Source organism: Pelobates fuscus, chromosome 1 (assembly GCF_036172605.1).
Source record: "Pelobates fuscus isolate aPelFus1 chromosome 1, aPelFus1.pri, whole genome shotgun sequence".
Lineage (NCBI taxonomy): Eukaryota > Metazoa > Chordata > Amphibia > Anura > Pelobatidae > Pelobates > Pelobates fuscus.
Window position 1 is genome coordinate 101,858,193 of NC_086317.1, and position 15,882 is coordinate 101,874,074.

Below are 15,882 nucleotides of genomic sequence, written 5' to 3' on the forward strand. Positions count from 1 at the left end.
CTCCTAGTGGACTGCTGTAACGAGGGAGGCTTACGGATCTCGGACCGGTGTCAGTTGCTTTCCGTGGCCGTTGGTAGTGAGACTTGAGGAAGTCGTTCTCCGAGCGGGGACACTACGAGGTTGAGGGAGGTGACTTAGGTCACGCGAGTAAAGGAAAGGTTTACTGTTGATTTTATTTGAACTGTGATGCATGCACTGTATTTCAATTGTATTGTTGTCTTGTTTGTTTAATTAGGAGTCATTCAAACTCCTGTGTCTGTCTCTAAGGATTTCTCCTTACCTTTTTACCTTCTCTACACTTCCTATATTATTACTCTATCCACTCCTATTTCTCTTGATAGAGAAGTGATTGGTCACACACTTCTCACCTCGCTCCAATCCGTGTCTACCACCCCGGGTAGGCGGATTCAGTGACTAGTCTACGTTTTGGGAAGACGCACTTGAGGGGGACCCACCCTTTCCTCGAGTGGCAGTCGAGCATTGTAGACGTTCTTGTTCCTTTTTCCTTTTCTTTCCCTATATCTAGGACGCTGGTGTAGGGGGAGGGGGAATATGGGGCAGGAATTGAGTAAGCCCGGTAGGGGCTGGCTCGCATGTGATTTAGTTGAAGACAGAGAGGGAGAGGAAATGGTTAAAGGTGTTGAAAGAATTGCTAAAGTGTGTAAAATTGCTGTGCCTTCATGTGGTAGATTGCAGCCAGAAAGCTGGCGTAGATTACTGACAGAGAAGAAAGGCAAGCTCACAGATAACGATTTATTAAAGACTGCTGAAGCATGGTACAGAGTAGCGAAGGCTATTCAGCAGGAAGGTTGGGTTGAGGAAGAAATAAATCACAAAGGTGTGAAATTGTTTGTGTATCATAATAACTGTGTTGCTGGGGTATTCCCTCAGCCAGCGCCCAAAAATGGCGCCCAGGGGATGTCTATCCCCAAGGTTCAGTCAGCAATAGGTGATAGCCAGCTGACTATGTTCCCCACTCCCAATCCTCCCGATGCCCATCCCATCACCTCCCCTGTCTGCCCGGTCCTGAATTCTGATGGATCTTTCTTTTCCCCTTCCCCGTCTCTAACATTCCCATCATCCTCATCCATCCCTACACTATCTTCTGTACCTAATCCTAACATTTCATCTGCCATTTCTTCTCTACACTCTCTCTCCGTTGATAACTCTACCCTCCCATCTGCATCCGCCCAGCTAACTACCCCCTCCTCCCTTGCTCCGGCTCCTCCTTCTACACCCACCCCTACCAGTCCCTCTCCGTCCGCTCCCGTACCCGCCCCCACCCCGGTCCAATATCCCACCTCCTTCCCTAATCCCCACCCAACTCTCCTGCCCTCCCCAGCCTGGCCATACCCTTTCCCATATCCCATGGCCCTGCCCTATCCAAATTATCCATACCCCCTTCCCCAAGCCACTCCCCAGGTTCCGGTCATGCCCAGTACGGCACAGTCTGCCCCGGATGTGCCCACATCCAACATGACCGCCACTTCTTCCCTTAACCCCAATGCAGCTTCCTTTCACGCCCCCAATATGGCGGCCCCCAGTCATCCAGCACCCCTGATGCCGGTACTTCCCGGTGACTACTTATCCCAAGATTATGACCCACAAGCCACCCCCGCATCTGGGACTCCCTCCCATCCCCCGGTTCTGTCACCTCAAGCGGGCCCCTCACGTAGAAGGGCCCAGATCGTAGAAATAGAGGAGGAAGAGGATGACAGGGTATCCCAGGACTCATTGGAGGCTGCGGGAGCCTCAGCTCATCGTTCTATCGATGATCCCTTTGGACACAAGGGTCGGGGAGAACGGGCCCCTCCTAAATATGTTGCCTTTAACCCCACTCAAGCTAGTGCTTTAATGAAATCACTCCCTGACCCAGAAAAGCAACCTATGCCTTTTTACCGAGGGATAGTTAAAATTCAAAAGACTTATTCCGCCGCATGGCGTGATTTACTGAGCATTTGTGCTATTAAAGCAGGGGATGCATATTGGCCCAGCATGGCCCGCCACCTCAGTACAGATCTGCTCTCCAGTGATGTTGATTACCCCTCCGGAGTAACTTTTTGCAACCAATTGAGAGAATGGGCTAAGGACAAACTTGCAGATCAGGCTGCTGGCCTTACTGATGTTATACAAGATAAAGGAGAATCAGTGGAAAGGTTTCATGCAAGACTGTATCAAATGTTTACAGATTTGGGGTTTGATCTTACTGATAAGATCCATTCACAAATGCTGTCTGGTGCATTTGTCCAAGGTGTTAAAGATTCCATACGCAAGGGAATCATTGCTGCACGCCCTGAATATAAGGTTGTTCCTCTGGATACTTTACTCTTAGTTGCTAGGGGTCTGGAATCTGCCCAGGCCCCCAGAAGGCCCAGTTCCGCTCCTCTTATGGTGTCCCGCACCACCCCTGTTCCCAAAGGCACCAAACCAGAGGATGGTTATTGCTTTAATTGCAAGGCTAAAGGACATTTTAAAAATGATTGCCCAGAACCTAAAAGAGAGCCAAGAAAGCCGTCCAGGCCTGCCCCGGCCCCCAAGGCCGAGACAACGGTTCCAATAGTTGAGGAACCTGATGATTAGGAAATTGGCAAGCCTGTGTCTGTAACCCCTGTCATGGCAGTGTCTACAGGGGATAAGGGGGGGCCACTTGCTACAGTGACTTTACCCATTGAGGGCCAACCAACCACATTTCTTGTTGACACAGGTGCAGCCCGAAGTGTTCTGCGAGAACAAGACCTGCCAGACCCATCTTTTCTGTCAAATATTGATGTCTCTTGTGTTGGAGTGGATGGCCAGCCAAGACACAGCCCTTTAACAACTCCACTACGAGTTGGCACTAGCCTGCTTGCTCGTTTTGTGGTATCCTCCACATGCCCAATTAACCTGTTAGGCGCTGATGTTCTCTCACGCCTGCAGGCATCTATCACCTTCACTCCAGATGGACAAGTAGAAATGTCTACACCTCTATCTGAATCAGACACCTCAGCCTTGTGCTCCCTACCTCTGATGCTGCATTTAGAAGGACCCCGTGGGGAAGCAGCAGAACCGAGGTCCAATTTCCCAGAAGTGTTAAAAACACAGGTGCCTGCTAAATTATGGTCCTCAGGCCCAGAGGACATAGGTCACCTAAATGTCCCACCTGTGGTGGTAAAGCTTATTCCAGGAGCTAAGTTACCAAGAAAACCACAATATCCTTTAAAACCAGCACAGGCTGCAGCTATTTCTATCCAAATCAAAGCACTCTTGGAGAAGGGTGCTCTAGTGAAATGTAAATCAGAATGTAATACTCCATTATTTCCTGTGAAGAAGAAAACTCCAAAAGGTGAGCCAGAGAAGTACAGGATGGTTCAGGATCTCCGTGCCGTCAATGAAGCAACTGTCCTGGACACCCCTCTTGTACCAAACCCTCACACTCTGCTCTCTGGAGTCCCACCATCTGCAAAGTATTTCACAGTCATTGACCTGGCTAATGCCTTTTTCAGTGTTCCACTGGATCCATCCTGTCAATACCTGTTTGCTTTCACCCATGAAATGCAACAGTATACCTGGACTGTCATGCCCCAAGGGGCACAAAATTCTCCAAGTCAATTTGCAAGAGCCATGTGCACCATCCTTGACCCATGGCAAGCTGAACACCCAGAAGTTGTTTTGCTCCAGTATGTGGATGATTTACTGCTCTGTGGAGATGATATTCCCACTACTGAAAAGTGTTCACTTAGTCTCCTTTGCTATTTGGCAGAACAAGGATGCAAAGCTTCACTTCTCAAGCTGCAATTCTGCCAACCTTCCGTAATTTTCCTTGGTCATTGCCTAGCTCAAGGTACCAGACACCTTACTCGGGACCGGGTAAGGGCAGTACTGGATATCCCACCTCCAAGGACTTCTAAATCTCTTCATGCCTTCTTAGGCCTCATTTCCTACTGCAGAGCATGGATCCCAGAAGCCTCTCTGCTTATGCAACCTCTCTATGATGCACTCAAGTCAGACCAATTCTGCCTGACCAATGAAGCTCTGGATAATTTCAAATCTCTTAAACGTGCCATAGCTTCTGCTCCTGCCTTGGGCCTACCAGACTATACCAAACCTTTCAAATTATTTGTCTCTGAAAGACAAGGCCATGCTACAGGAGTTCTTACCCAAACTAATGACTTAAGAGGCCGCCAGAGGCCTATTGGATATTTCTCATGTCAACTGGACATTGTGGCCAGAGGGACTCCTTCCTGCCTTAGGGCTGTTTTTGCTGCAAGAAAACTCATTGAAAGAACTGCAGACCTAGTCCTTGGCCACCCTCTGGTTGTTTTGGCCCCTCATGACATCTCTGCCATTATCAACCAAGTCCAGCTCAAGCACGTGTCTCCAGCCAGACACCTTCGCCTACCCCACGCCCCCACGAATCTTCTTCTGCCTGACAACATTTCCATACAAAGATGTCAAGTTCTTAATCCATCCACTCTTCTTCCACTCCCTGAGGGGGGTATCTACTATGGATTTATCACGGATGAAACCTACATCTACCTTCTCTGTGGATGTATCAAGAAAATAATGCATCCACATTTAACATTTTACGAAGACAAGACACCTCTCTCTGAAGGCCAGGATTATGCCTTCTGTACCATGTGGTACAAGCCAAACATTACTCCTGAACCTTGCTACGAAGATGAGCTTTACCACTGGATTGATGTGAAGCTCACTGCTCAAGATTTCTATTGTGACTCTGAAGGCAATAGCATGGTCCTGATCCAACTACCTCCAGAACTCAATTACCTGTACCGTCATTGGGATACTGCTATTCCACATATTCCTGTTACCAAATTGAAAACAAGGTCATGGAATGATCTTGGGCCCATGGCAAAGTTATGGGCCACCATGGATGAAACACAGCTACAGGAAAATGGTATTGCCAAATACCCAACAACTGATCTTCTTGAAGCATGGCCACGCCATTTCCTGGAAAAGGAATTTCAAGATCTAGTCATAGTGAATGATTATGACCCAGAAACACCTCATGACTGTTTTGAACAGATGAAAATGGAGACAGTGCACTTACCAACTGTGTATGAGAATCCATTACCAGATCCAGATTTTACCCTGTTTGTGGACGGTTCAAGATATGCTGATGAAGAAGGAAAATACCATACAGGATATGCTGTAACCACAACAGATGAAGTTATCAAATCATCATCTTTACCACCAGCAATGTCTGCGCAAGAAGCTGAATTACAAGCCCTGACTTCAGCATGCAAAATTTCCGAAGGAAAACGTGCCAACATCTATACAGATTCAAGATATGCTCTGGGTGTGGCACATGACTTCGGCCTCATTTGGAAGACAAGAGGATTTCTTACCACCGCCGGTACACCAGTCAAACACAGCTCTGCAATCAAGGAACTAATGGATGCCCTCCTACTCCCTGAAGAAGTGGCCGTTTTGAAAGTCAAGGCACATGGGAAGTTGGATACAGATGAAGCAAAGGGCAACCATTTGGCTGATCAGGCCGCTAAGCAAGCAGCCAGAGATTTGCAGGAAGTGGATGAAGAAGTGTCCGGACAAGAAGAAGAAGTTCCTATTTTTGCTCTGCAAACCCTTCCTACTGATTTAAGAATTTTGCGAGAACAGCAAGCTGCAATCACCCCTGAAGAAATCCAGAAATGGAAGAAGAAAGGAGCTATCCTAAAATACGGAATATATTACAACAACTTTAAATTCTGCCTTCCAAAAAATTTATATCCAGCAGTTGTCCAATGGGCACATGGGCCTGCACACCTGTCAAAAGACTTAATGGCCGCCCTCATACAAAAGTATTATGAAGCACCTGGAATCACAACATTGATCAACAGCTTCTGCAGGGCCTGTGTCATTTGTGCAAAATGCAATCCAGGAAAACCAATCAAAGTGCCTTCAAAACACCTGTCAAAACCCATGTACCCATTCCAGAGAATTCAAATTGACCATATCCAAATGCCCAAGAGTGGGCCTCATGAATATGCACTAGTAATAGTGGACATGTTCTCAGGCTGGCCAGAAGCCTACCCAGTGGCCAATATCACTGCAAAAACAACCGCAAGACGCCTACTTACAGATATTGTATGTAGATTCGGACTTCCAGAAGTCATTGAAAGTGATCAGGGCCCAGCTTTTACAGCAACAGTGACTAAAGAAATTTGGACTGCTCTGGGGGTGACCCTAGCCTTCCACACCCCTTACCACCCACAAAGTAGTGGTAAAGTAGAGCGCATGAACGGCACTTTAAAAGCCAGAATGTTAAAAATGTCACAAGAAACAAAGATGCCCTGGCCAGAAAGCCTGTCAATAGCTTTATTCAGCGTTAGACACACACCTAGAGGGAAGCACTCATTATCCCCATATGAGATTCTATTTGGGACAGCACCCAGACTAGGTTGTTATTACCCGCAACAGTTACAGCTTCAATCAGATGTTTTAGTAGACTATGTAACTGAACTTGCAAGTGCCTTAAACAAAATACATGCCCAAGTTTTCTCTTCAATTCCAGATCCCGATTTGGATACAGGTACCCACAACCTGCTTCCCGGAGATTGGGTTCTGGTTAAGAAATTTGTGCGGAAAAATACCCTGGAACCAAGATTTGACGGTCCATTCCAAGTTCTCCTGATCACCGCAACCTCCGTCAAATTGGCCGGCAGGGCACATTGGATCCACGCTTCCCACTGCAAGAAGTCTCCTGCCCCAGAGGAAGCAGATACCGCACAAGCATGTACCTCTGGTACATCATCTCCTTAATTAGTTCAATTAAGGCCCAGCAAGTAGCCATCACCAAAGATGTTAGTGGGTACACCTTCTGGTATAATTCATCATGTACCCACGTGGCTGCTTATACCTTTGATTATTGTGACATCGTAGAATGCCCATTCCCTACATCACAAATTCAGAATATCTATAGAGATATCCCTCATGCAAAAGACCCATATGTTTGTGTAGTTGACAAACAATGGGGGCACAATTGTGACCATTGGGGGGCGGCGGGATGGAATGCCGGGCCTGCCTGGGGTTACAAACCAAAAAGTGCCTTATCTAAAGTAGATGATCATGGTATATCCCTTCTCCAGAGAATGATTTTGAGAAAGCCTGGGGGGGGTACACCAATGAAATTAATCCTTAATATCGAGCATCCAAGTCCAACAGATGCAGACCAATATGTAATGGGAATGTATTGGAAAAAGGGTTCCTACCACAAGTTAGGGCATTTCTACCTCAAAGATATGTGCAACTCTTCTGAGTGGCAAGGGGCCACCCATATGGTCCCTAACCCATTAAAACCACACATCCAGACCTTTCAAGACATGATGGCCATTGCTAACCCCACCTTTGAAGATACCATGGCCGCTGAAACAGGTTTTAATGATGTTAACCTATGGTTAGAATGGATGAAATATAATGCTAATAAGCATAACAAGACCACATGCTATGTGTGTGGCGGTGCCCGGCCTCACCTGGGCACTGTGCCTTTAACCCTGCCAGTAGATATAGAAGAATGTGTTTTGAGTCTTTTTGCCTATCACTACAATTTCAACAGGTCCATATGTAAAGCATGGACAGTAGAGTATCCTCTTCTAACCAAGGATGTCAAACCCCCAGATGGTATTACAGTATATAAAGGTAATTACACTTGTTATGCTAATTATGATGGAATTGGTAAATTCTTGGGTAACTTCTCTAAGGGGTATTGTGCTACCTACAGAAATGTCTCCATGAACTTGTTGCAGTTTCACACTAGTTCATTAGGGGATATTTACTGGTTGTGTGGGTATTTACAGCTAAGATCCAGAATGGACAAAGAGTGGTGGGGGGAGTGTACTTTGGCTAAAGCCATTATGCCCATACACATTATCTCTGACACACACCTCAACACCCATGAGTCCAGGCACACTAAGGTTAAGCGCGAAGCCCCAGTGAAAGGAAGCTTTGATCCTCATGTTTATATTGATGCCGTTGGGGTGCCTAGGGGGGTGCCCAATGAATTTAAAGCAAGAGATGAAGTTGCTGCAGGATTTGAATCACTTTTTACCATAGTTACCGCAAACAAGAATTTAAATTGGATAAATTACATTTATTATAACCAACAGCGTTTTGTTAATTATACCAGAGATGCCCTCCAGGGATTGGCCGAACAGTTGCAGGCCACATCCCAAATGGCCTTCCAGAATAGAATGGCCTTAGACATGATTCTAGCTGAAAAAGGAGGAGTATGTAAAATTTTGCCAGACACCATGACATGTTGTACCTACATCCCAGAAAACACAGGCCCTAATGGTAAAGTTACATTAGCCATAGAAAAATTAAATGAACTTTCTGAAGAGTTAAAAAGGAATTCTGGGATAAAAGATCCCTGGGAAAGATGGTTTGGTTGGATGACAGGATGGCAAAAGGCTTTAATGCATATTGGTATGGCAATACTAATTTTTCTTTTTATCTTTGCTCTTCTCTTTTGTTGTGTCCTCCCTTGTCTGAGGAAATCCCTCATGAAGACTGTTGACCAAGCGGCACCCACTTTCACACATCTCGAAGTTGATGACCAAGATTTCCAAGATCTCAACTCACCCTGTTTACCGCTGCAAACTATCCCTTTTGTTGATAAAGTGCGAGAATTCTAGGAAGGGACCGGCTTAGGGACAGCATCTGTCAGTGAATGGTAAAGACCCCGTGTGGAGAAGTGGTGGGCAAGCCACCATGGGCCACCCATGGGAGTGAAGTGTTCGAGAGCCATACTGACGATGAGTTAGCCTATTAGGGTCAGATTTAGGGACAGACTTGCACTTTGCATTAACACCTAGCTAGCGGCCACGGGGTTTCTGTGCCTTTGGGTTAACACGTCTTCTGGTACTAACAAATAAAGTTTATCTCTTAGAATCTAACATTTCATAGGGGGGACTGATGTAGAATTATTAAAAATCTTTATTGAACTTGTATTGAATTATTGCACTAACTCCATTTTAACCCCATACTGTGACAAATCCTCCATTTTGTCCTCATAACCTGAGTTTTCCATTTTAAAACTACATTACATGACAGAATTTCCCAGCACATCTAATACAATGGACAAAGACTGTATTTTCTATAAAGACATGACTAACTCAGGAACTGCTGAATTTCCCCTAACTCGCAACATAGTATAAATTGAAGGCCATGAGAACACTGTAGTAATGAAATGTTCTATTCATAAGAGACCTTGCACCTGACCACAAGACCTGACATCACTGACCGTGTAAAATGACGCTCAAGCCCCCCTTTCCACCGAGTAAACCTCATGCTAAGGGAAATGGCGCTTGAGCCCCTTGTCCCCACCCGTGTCCAAACAATACCACCTCTCGGTGGGTGGACACGTAGCTAACCACTTAGTTTTTGAGCCAATTAATTATATTGATAGGTGGACACTAATCCAGACACTTAACAATTAATCCAATTAATGATGTGTATTTACTGATATCTTGATAATCAATGATGATGCAAAATGCCTCTTAAAAGGGCCTGCGAGCCCGCTCTTGCTTCACTTGCCAATAAATTTCCTCGAAGTTATTTTAACCTGAACTCCGTGTGTCAGACTGAATTACTTCAGCGTATATACGCAATTCAATTTTCTCAATTTGGACAGGAACAGATAGACATTTAAACATTTTGGTTTACTGCTAAAAAGTACCATAACAACTTTAGTGTTCCTTTAATTTAAGAGATCAATGTGAAAGACAATAAAGGGATGACATATTGTTGTGTTATGAGTGTTAAACTTCTAATGCTTGATTTTATTCTATTTAACCCTCATTTTAATCTTATTCCAAATTCATACAGGGTAAGCACATACCCTATACATTTTATTAACCATTATAATAGGCCTAGCTCTCAGTAGGCCTAGCTCCCTAGCCCTACCTCTATCAGAAAGAATGAATGAGCCTGATTAAAGCTCTTCTTAATGCGCCTGATTATAGCGACTACTAGGACTTAAATGGACACTATAGTCACTACAGCAACTACAGTTTCAGAGAAAAGGCAGTCTTTACACTGCTACATAGGGACACTTTCAGTGGAAGTCACTCAGACGGCCACTAGAGGTGCTTCCTGGATTAGTGCTGCACGACATCTCTGCAAGAAGACGCTGAATAGCTGGCCACCTAAATTGTGTTTTTAACACTATAGGTTCAGGAATACACATTTGTACTCCTGACCCTATAGTGTTCCTTGAAGATTAGCGATCACTGTGAAGACATATCAAGATAACCACTTTCTCTTAGCTATCCTCACCATCAAACCTAAACTTAATATTGCTCTAGCTTTAAACCTGACAAGGAAATGGGATCCTGCCATTTTAGAGTCTAAAAGCTAGCTGAGCTTCATGGGAAATGTAGTCCAGAAACAATTTATGGTGTCACAATTAGCCATCACTGCAATAGCCCTAACCACTAACCCGAAATCTTACTTTAAGCCTAGCCCTTAATCTGCCACATCGATGGAACGTGGCATTCATTAAAAGGTCAAAGTGCAAACCAATAACAGGATATTGTTTTCTCTCCTGTCACATCTGTAAACATCTATTATTGGATTTCATTATATTTATTATTAATCCTATCCTCATCACTAGTACTTAACCCATCACTTACCCTAATTATTTCCCAAACCATTACAATAGGCCTAACCGTAACACTTCACTAACCCTTACCCTGAAACTCAAACTAGTTTGACTATTGCTTTGTTATTAGGATTATAGAATGATAGATTGCTCTGAAAAAACACATCTAATCTATTTCAAACTAAGTAATTCCCCATTACATCCCATTTATAACATGCAGTACTATCCCACTGATAACATCACTATTTCCTGTATACCTATTCCCCTTCAGTTATTGTCTGTATCCACTTCTTGTATGTTATTGTGATCAACAGTACATTTTAGGACCTCGCTCTAGTGGGGATTCTTAATCAGCTCCACCAAGATGCAAATGGCTTTGCTTTCCCAGTCCTGCTATCTATAAAGTCAAAGCATCATTATGATGTCATGCATTGAAAGTCTGTGACATGTGTTGTCAGCACCACAGAATGTTTACATGGCAACAGTTGCTAAAGAGTTAAAAAAAAATAGCCATATTACTAGGACCTAAGGTGAGTCATCACTGTAAAGGCATTTCAAACTTACCACTTTATATTGGCTCCAGCAGTGCCTAGTTTTTAAATAAAGGTCAATAGTTTTTTTTTGGAAACTAGGCACTGATGGAGCTAAGATAAAGATTGCATAATATTCTCTGTCAGCACCTGAGAACCAAAAATCGATTGCTGGATTTCATTATATTTAATCCAAATCTATTTCAAACTAAGTAATTCCCGTTACACTCCGTTTCCATGTTGCAGTAATATCCCATCGATAACCATCCCCATTTCTTGCATCCCTATTCCTCTTCAGTTATTGTCTGCACCCACAACTATATTTATCTGAAACAGTAACATGATATTATCCATAGTGATAGAACCTTCAGTATGCAGTCATTTTATTGCCTCACAGTCATTGTGCAATCAACACAGATCCCAAAATCGAACCTATAATGATCTACTTGTGAAGAAACCCATTTTCCTGCTTGAAATCAGATTTGCTCCAAATCACCACAACCTTCTTATTCTTCACATAAATATACCTTCCGTTCTAAAGTTAGACTTACACATAGAGCCATATGTTTAAATAATAATACACTTTCTTACTAGCTATATTTCAAATCCCACAAAACATTAGCTTCCATTTAACAGTTACCTGCTCTCTTCTAAACTCAGTTATTGTGAACAAAAGTACATTTTAGGAACTGGAAGATCTCACTTTGGTGGGAAAACTTTTTTCTTCTCCACCAAGATGCAAATGGCTTTGCTTTCCCAGTCCAGCTATCTATAAAGTCAAAGCATCATTATGATGTCACATATTGAAAGCCAACACCACGGACTGTTTACATACCAACAGTTGCTAACGAGTTAAAAAGCATGAATTTATCCTGAGAAATGTGTACAGTGGTCAATGAAATTGTGGAACACAAAGAAATGAAACTCTTATGGGACACGTTAGTCTGCTCCACCAATATGCAACATGATTTGCTTTTCAATTTCTGAATGAAAAATGTACTTTTGCATCTCTGACGTTTTGTGGATGTGTGTGCTTCGGCCAAAATGTTTCAGAAAACCAAAAATCAACTGAACAGGACAACTCTGCAGAAAGAGGATTACTCATGTGGTGGCTTGCAATAAAAACAATTAATAACATTTTTAAAAAGCCTGTTGGGGTCAATCTGACCCCAGTATTAGCACATGCTGCTAGTGAAGAGAATGTCTGCTAAACTTTTTTCAACCCTCTCCCACCCTCTGGTGAGTCTTCCCCTCCCATATATAGATTTCTTATGACTTCTATTCATGCCCTTAATTCAGTTCAAAAGTTCTAACATAGCCACGTGACTGAGATTGCGATGGAATGACTATTACTTAGATACATAGCTGAAAAGAGACGTGTCCATTAAGTTCAGCCTTTCTCACATCTGTTTTTGCTGTGAGAAAAAAAATTCAGTTTGAAGCACTTCCAATTTTGCAACAAACTAGTAAAAAAAATCCTTCTTGACCCCTAGAATGTCAGTCAGATAACTCCTTGGATCAAGCAGATATTACCCCAAAATAAAAATGATATCCCTGTATATTATATTTTTGCAAGTATTTATCCAATTGTTATTTAAACATCTGTACAGACTAAAACAGATAAAACCAGCTCATCTGGCAGATAATTCCACCTTAGACTAACATTTCCCTTGCCTTAGACTAAATCTCCTTTCTTCCAGTCTAAAGCATTGACCTAGTGTATGGTGCATAGCCCTGTTTATGAATAGATTTCCAGACAATGGTTTGTATATTTGTATAACATTTTTTATCATATCCCCTCTGAGGTGCTGTTTTTCAAACCTAAAGAGATTTAATTTTGTTAACTTTTCTTCATAACTGAAAGGTTCCATTCCTTTCATCAATTTTGTAGCCCACCTCTGCCCTTTTTCTAGTGCTATAACATCCATATTATGAACAGTCGCCCAATATTGCACAACATATTCAAGGTGTGGCCTTACCTGTGATTAATGTCCCTGTTTATAGATGACAATACCTTGCTGGCCTTAGCAACTGCTGATTGACATTGCACATTGTTACCTAGTTTATTGTCTATAACAATTCTCAAATCGTGTGTTGTTATTCCTAATCCACTACTATTTAGGGTGCAGCTTGCTTGTGCATTCTTCACCCCAAAGTGCAAAACACTGGATTTATCTCAATTAAATTTCAAAAGCCATTTGAGTACCTAAGCCCCCAATCTATCTAAATCCCTCTGCAGAAAATCAATATCCTGCTCACATTGTATTATTCTACAGAGTTTTGTGTGATCTGCAAACACCGAAACATGGCTTTCACAGCTTATTTCAAGATCCTTTTTAAAATATGTTAGTTAGAAGCAGTCCCAGAACACAACACTGAGTGACATCACTAACCACTTTTGTCCAGCTTGAAAATGTACCATTAATGACAACTCCTTGTACTCTATCTTTAAGCCAATATTCTACCCAAGAACAAGAATTTTCATATAGTCTAGGGTTCTCCAAACTCTGACCATCCAGATGTTGCTGAACTACAACACCCATGATTCTTTGAATGAAATAGATAACCAGAGAATTATGGAAGTTTCAGTTCAGCAACATCTGGGGGGCGGTGGGGGGAAAAGTTTGGAGAACCCTGATCTAAACCAATTTCTTTTAGTTTAAACACTAACCTATTGTGAGGAACCGTATAAAACGCCTTGCCAAAATCCAAGTAGATCACATCAACTGCAACATCCTGATCCATACTTCTACTTACTACTTCGTAGAGTAAATAACGTTAGTTTGACGTAAAACCATGTTTCATAAAACCATGCTGATTATTGCTAATAACAATATTCTTCCCTATATATTCCTGAATATTATATCTTAATAACCCTTCAAATACTTTCCCAGCCACAATAATTAAGCTCACAGGTCTATAATTTCCAGGCAAAGATTTTAAACCCTTTTTGAATATAGGAAAAACATCTGCCTTCCTCCAATCCTCCGGTACAATTCCTGAAGGAAAAGAATCTTGAAAGTTTAAAACCTTAAAAAGGCTCAATTATTTCCATACTTAGCTCATTAACTACTCTTGGGTGATGTAATTTTTACCGCAATTTTTTATTTGTATGTCTGACTATATATACCAGAATGACAGGAACTTGTGTAATTCCACTTGAACCTTTTGATAAAGCCTGGTTTAAGGAGAAACACGCTGTGGATTAATAACTTGATTTGTTTTTATTTGTTTTATGGCAATAAAGTATTTTTTGGCTCTTACTTTTTGGTGTTGCCATATGTTTTATTTTATCTTTTTTTTTTTTAATTCTTTATTTTGGTTGTGCACGTAATGAACAAACAGCCGGCGTGTGCCACAACAGCGACATCCGGTAGAATAGTTGAACAATGGTGTTACACGTTATGGCATCTGATATTCAGGCACATTTTTTAATATTTAAATGATCTCTAATACAACAGTTTAGGTTCACGTTTGGTTTGGGATATGGTAACATAATGCACATGTCATGGAGACCTGGTTAGAGAAGACATATGAGGAAAGCATGGCTTGTGTATGAGAATGTACACAGATTATTAAGAAATAATAAAATAAGATGAACAGGATAACAGTACTCATTACTAGTATAGAGTGAGTTGCACGCTGTGATCTAAGAGTGTGTAACATAATGATTATTAGGCTATGCTCGTCCTAAGTTCACCAAGTTAAAATGGTAATGACAGCTTTGAGGTAATAAGAACATGTAAATTAACAAAAACTGCACTGGTATTTTACATTGAGCATGCATAAGTGGATCTTGCCTGTGGTTGTTTGAATAAGAGAGGCAGGAATACACAGTAATTATGCACTGGTTGAGGAGGTAGAATTAAATAAAATGCATTAAAACAAAACAGCATGTAAATATAAGCTTAGAATAACCACTGGGTGGGATTCATGTATATTTTGACGTTGGATTAGCAGTAAGCCGTTATCACCATCAAGCAGTCAGTAGGAAAGTTGGATAGCACTTAACAAATGCCTCTAGGTAGAGAGACCCAGTTTTCCCCGCAGGTAGTCTCTTCAATGGGGCTCCCCTTTTGGGCCCGGACCCTGTGACAGTCCATGTGGCATGTTTCCAGACTGGGATCCCTGTTTTCGGCGGGGACTAGCCTCTGCGGATTGCCTTCCTTGCTCACCCGGTTTCCAGATCGGCTGGCCCCTGGGTCAGGACTTTCTCGTTGGTTCTGAGGTGTGTGGGAGTGCTGTATAGGAGTGCGGATGCGAGGGGGTAACTTGCGTGGCATGTGGCTTCGTACCGCAGTGCAGTTTCCTTCTCGGGGGATCCGCTGGCGGGCGCGTCGGCGAGCATGTCGCCTTGCTGTGTGCCCTTCGGGCTGAGCAGCCGTCGCCCCGTCCCTCTTCCCATACGTGGTAAGTTTATTGAGCCGTAAGATTTTTTTCCCCATGCCTGTGCTTCCAGGCTGTCTCTTAGTTGCAGGGTTTGGTGCTTGGCGGCCATCTTGGGCCCGACATGCGGTCTGCAGTACGGGCGGGAGACGTCAGGGTGCAGGCTTGTTAGAGTGGGTCTCGAGGGTGTAGACCGGGATCACCCCCCCGGTCCAGAGGGGGGGGGAACGGGGACGGTATCCCCACGGGTCCGACTCTAAGCCCCGAACAGTGGGCGGCAGGGCAGCGGCCGTCCGCCCCGCTCGCCTCCGGAGTAGGCCTTGAGAGAGTCGGCAGGATTCCTCCTCCAGGGGACTGTAGCCTGTTGGG